Source organism: Oncorhynchus gorbuscha, unplaced genomic scaffold (genome assembly GCF_021184085.1).
Source record: "Oncorhynchus gorbuscha isolate QuinsamMale2020 ecotype Even-year unplaced genomic scaffold, OgorEven_v1.0 Un_scaffold_4442, whole genome shotgun sequence".
In the NCBI taxonomy this organism is placed as follows: Eukaryota; Metazoa; Chordata; class Actinopteri; order Salmoniformes; family Salmonidae; genus Oncorhynchus; species Oncorhynchus gorbuscha.
Window position 1 is genome coordinate 7,501 of NW_025748453.1, and position 5,249 is coordinate 12,749.

The 5,249-nt window shown below is 41.3% G+C and overlaps 1 pseudogene; it reads right to left on the reverse strand.

The window, feature by feature from the left end:
• LOC124028564 overlaps positions 1-4,467 on the reverse strand; it is an 8,775-nt pseudogene extending 4,308 nt beyond the window's left edge.
• Positions 4,468-5,249: the final 782 nt, after the last annotated feature.

The following is a 5,249-nucleotide window of genomic DNA, read 5'->3' on the forward strand; positions in this document are numbered from 1 at the left end:
TTTACTGGCTGTATGTATGCCTTTTAAATATGCTGTATGTTTTACATGGTAAAGGTTATAACTTCTGTATCCTACTTGGATATCTTGGTTAGTATTAATCTATGTTCCACACTACAATCTACTTACATTTGGTATTTGCTGTCAGTTTTACACTCAGTGAGAACTAGAATCAGACCTTTGGTATTAAAACAAATGAGATATTGGGTCACCAATGAGCGACAACAGAGTGGATCAGGATGTCTGTTTGAATAAACAAGTTCCTTTTGGAAGTGTGGATGTTCTCAGTCATCTCAGTTCCCTGTATTGTTCCAGTAGAGGGGCTCCATTACAAATCCATCCACACCATAAACACACTGTCTCGTGTGTCCCACAGTACTGACACCATTCTCCGGTTCCATCCTTCCTCTCACCATTTCTCTCACTCACTCTTTCTCTTCTCTGTACGGACACATTTCTACAGTGATTTATGGCTTCAGAGGTCTAGCTAGGCGTTGCAAAGCTACCAGTAATTTACAAAAGTTACTGGAATCTTCAGTAATTTTGGTAAGTTAACAGACAATCTGTGGCAATCTATCGTAACTTTGGTAATTTATACTTGAATTGTTTTATTATATGTTATTGATGTTATTTCTGTGTCCATATCGTCCATGAGTTTCTAGTAGATAGATCATATGGTTGAAGTAAAAATAGCCTAATTCATTTTAAAAAAAGGCATCTAATCAACAATGGCATTATTTTCAATGACCTCTGCAACTCTTCCAAAACATTGACAACAAATTTTACTATGTCAACATGTATAACTCAAATAGTTTCATGCTGAAACTCACAATATAACTTGATGGTTTTGTATTTAGGATAATGTTTGACAGCTTTCTATTTTGTGTTTTAAAATCATCTTATTTAATGATTTCATATATTTGACTTGTGATAAGGCCGGAGAGAGGACCAGAGACTATTAGACACCTGAGATAACCTGAAGTACCCAAAAGGGCCACTAGATGTCTTGTGACAGAATACATAAAATCCTTGAAAGATACCAATATAAACTTGGAAAGTTTACAGTAATATATACCCTGCCTTTGCAACCTTAGTTCTAGCCATCAAATAACTTTCACTGAGTTGGTTCCTGGTCTACGTCATGAGCAGAAGGGAAAGAGATAGAAGAAGATGATGTGAGCTACAGGAGGAAGCAATGGGTTAATTTGAGAAAAGAAAACAGAAACCACAACATCATGAGTAGAGAAAACCAAAGGTAGGAAAGGATCTCAACATGCCAGGAGTTGTTTTGTTGCGTGGGGGTTTGGAAGGTCCTAGACAAGTCACGTAGTAACACTGGTGATCAACCCCATCAACAACAAAACACATGATAACATTGTTAACTAAGAAATGGGGGAGGGAGGGGGGGGACACAGGCTACAGCACAAATCAATCGTTAAAAATCAAGTTAAAAAAACAGATCAGAATCAACACCCCGTGACAAAGTTAAATGTGAAATATCCAAACTCTTAGAGTCTGCAGGAACATCCCTCATCCACCACTCCTGACCCCCCCCCCCCCCCCCCCCCCCCCCCCCCCCCGTAAAGGAAGCACGCAGCTCAGCTGAAAACCACTTCATACTGAAATAAAGGCACACACACCAATCTATGGACTATGGAAAACCGCAACAGAAAAATGAAATGAAAAACAACTTCCATGCATCTAATCACCATTTCAGCTTGTTTGTGTGTGTCAGAGTATACTGGTAAGACGTTAGTGATCTGCCCAATGCAGACTCAGCTATTCATCCTCAAACCATCATGTCCCTCCATCAGATACAGTTTCTTAACCGTAAGCCAGCCTGTCAGATCAGAGAGAGATAGACATTGACAACTGGTGACATCACGTTTAGAATCAGAATTAGATTCACGCTTTAGAATCTAAGAATGGCACGCAGAGATGCACACCACACAAGACACAGTCCCGCCTCTACACTCAAAAGAGAATGAATGGGCGGGGCTTACAGTCACACCACTCTGGAGAAAGAAAACGTTACATTTTACAATCCAAGCTATTTTTAAAAGATGAAAATCACTAGATACTGTAAGAATAGAAACGGGCACAAAGATCATTCAAAATGATCAGCTGTGAACAAAACAGGTGGTGTTACAGTATGATATTCTACAACTAGTTTAGGGTTGAACAATTCTGGTAACTTTCCCAATGTCCCAATCTTCTAACTGGGATTTCTGGAACATCTTGGGAAAGTTACGGTAGTTCTACAACCTTACACTAGTTGAACATTTTCTACCCTGTAAAAGATGTTAATAAAAATAAAATACATGTTATTGTCACATACACTGGACAGGTGCAGTGAAATACGTTGTTTTAACACACGTCCAACAAGACAAGGAGTAGCACTATGTCATAACATACCCATAAGGCCTCTGGAGGAACGCTGGATGGATTTGAGGAACACCAAATGAGAAACCTGGAATAGGAACAAGTTGTTTTTAACTCTACCGTTATGTGTTCAATCTAAAGCTTGAACTATATACACATATTATAAATGCATTATAATCCCATTATATCAAATGTGATCTGCAATGTATTGCTCAAATGTGATCAGGTGATTAGGAAAAACAACAATTTGGTGTCTGTAAAAACTGCTCAAGTTGTCTGTAAAAATGTCTGTAAAAATTGTGTCTGTAGATGGTAGGAAAAAATGGTGTCTGTAAAAACATGGTTTGTAAAAATGGTGTCTGTAAAAATGTTGTCTGTAAAAATGTCTGTAAAAATTGTGTCTGTAAAAATGGTGTCTGTAAAAATGTTGTCTGTAAAAATGGTGTCTGTAAAAATGTGTCTGTAAAAATGGTGTCTGTAAAAATGGTGTCTGTAAAAATGTTGTCTGTAAAAATGTTGTCTGTAAAAATGGTGTCTGTAAAAATATTGTCTGTAAAAATGGTGTCTGTAAAAATGGTGTCTGTAAAAATGGTGTCTGTAAAAATGGTGTCTGTAAAAATGTCTGTAAAAATGGAGACACAATTTAATCATAACATATCTTCATTCACACGAGAGCTTCACTGTCTGTTCTGCTAGTCCCCCCCACTACAGTACACCTCGTCTAAATCCCATGTTACACATCTACCATTCTACACACAGTGTGTTAACATACTGTAAGCAGGTGGTTAGTTTGCTCGTTTTAGCAGCTCGTCATTGTTTGTACGCCACCTTGGTCGTCCAAGCTGTGAAATAAACGTGTGGCGCAGCCCTCCGCCAGCGCGTCCATCCCCTCACCTGGCTGCATGACCCTGGGCTTGGCCCCCAGGTAGGCCAGGTTCACATTGGCTTTCCGGCCGTCGATGATGGGGTTTGGGTCCTTGCAGGCTCGGTCCGCAGACGCCCGGTCTGCCATCGTCACCTGAGGGAGGGAAAGGGAAGAATACAGAATAAATACATGTTTCCGTTGTCTGAATTGATCAGATGTTCACTCAGTGGGGAGGCTGGCTAAAGCTGCTCATTGAACTACGATTCATGTATAAGTATTGATCACGTCTCAATAAGAAAAGCACGAGGGTATTACAATCAGAACAAGGAAAAGTGGAGAGAAAACATTTCCTTCATTAGTTGAAGGTAAAGGCATGGTTTATGAAGCACATGGCAGCAATTCTAGAATGATTCCATCACATCACCGTGGACCTCTTGAGCCCAAGACACCACGCCTGAGCCTCAGCTGAATACTTAGCAGAACAGAACGGTGAGCCCAAGACACCACGCCTGAGCCCATTCTTAGCAGGACAGAAGTGAGCCCATTCAGTGCAATTCATTGACCGTTCATAAATGGCTAACAAAATGGTGTGAATCAATAAGTAACATCAGACGCATTATGGATGGGCCAATGACAGCCTTTTTCATTCATGACATATTGGTGCTGGATACATTTGAGATTCTACCCATAATGTCTGCATTTAACAATATGACATAAACTAATTACGCAATCGATCGATTAATCAATCACAATGACATTCACATGTACATCTATAATACTTACGAATCCATAACCCCTGGATTTGCCCGTCTGTCTGTCCGTTATAACAACAGCCTCGTCGATATCACCGAACACTTCGAAGTATTTCCTGAGACTGGAGTCCGTGGTGTGATATGGAAGACCTCCTACAAATATCTTTGTGTAGGTTGTGTCCTTCTGAGACGAGTGCATCATCATTTTTGCGGTAAACGGTAGGCAACAATGTTTTATATAGAATGTTTTTGCAATCTCACAGAGATCAGTCAGTACTGCGAAAGCACAGGTTATTTAGAACGATTAATTTAAGATAGGTTTCGTTGGAACTGAACAGACACTTGTTTCACGCGGATTTCCAATCGTTCCCAACTTCAGTTCAGTTTGACACTGCTTAACTTAGGAGAGGGATACCACTGCTGTCTAAGTCCGCTTCACCCAGCTGTCACGTCAAGGGGGCTGGGCCGTGAACACGCTCTCTCCTGGGCCCTCCCACTGTGGCATACGGGGTCACAGGCACCGACCAAACATGAACAGACCTCGATCATAGGATCGCGATACATTAGCTCATTTCAATACAGAACCCAAAATAACCACACGTCTGTCTGACATGGCTTTTGACTATTCCCACGTGTAAAACATTACTGTACTGTATTTGAAAAAAACTTTCATTTATTGATACCCCACTTGACATTTACTGTAAATCTATGAAATAATCTCCTCCAATCTAAAAACACTATGTAATGAATCTGAGCTCAGGGTCCTCTAATAGCTGAGTGTCAGATATCTACATGTTGTTGATGTTGATCCACACACCGTAGCTCTACATGATGGACAAGTAACAGATACCACTTGGCTTGACCCTGACACACAAAACACACCTGTTGCGTCACACCACGTTATGGGGTCAACATGGACAGCTGACTGACCCACAACAAGGCACTAGTCTCTCATGGCTCCAAATCAACCCTTCTCCCTACGCCCTAGCCCATACTCCCTAGTCTCTCATGGCTCCAAATCAACCCTACTCCCTACGCCCTAGCCCATACTCCCTAGTCTCTCACGGCTCCAAATCAATCTACTCCCTAGTCTCTCACCGGCTCCAAGTCAACCCTTCTCCCTACGCCCTAGCCCATACTCCCTAGTCTCTCATGGCTCCAAATCAACCCTTCTCCCTACGCCCTAGCCCATACTCCCTAGTCTCTCATGGCTCCAAATCAACCCTTCTCCCTACGCTCTAGCCCATACTCCC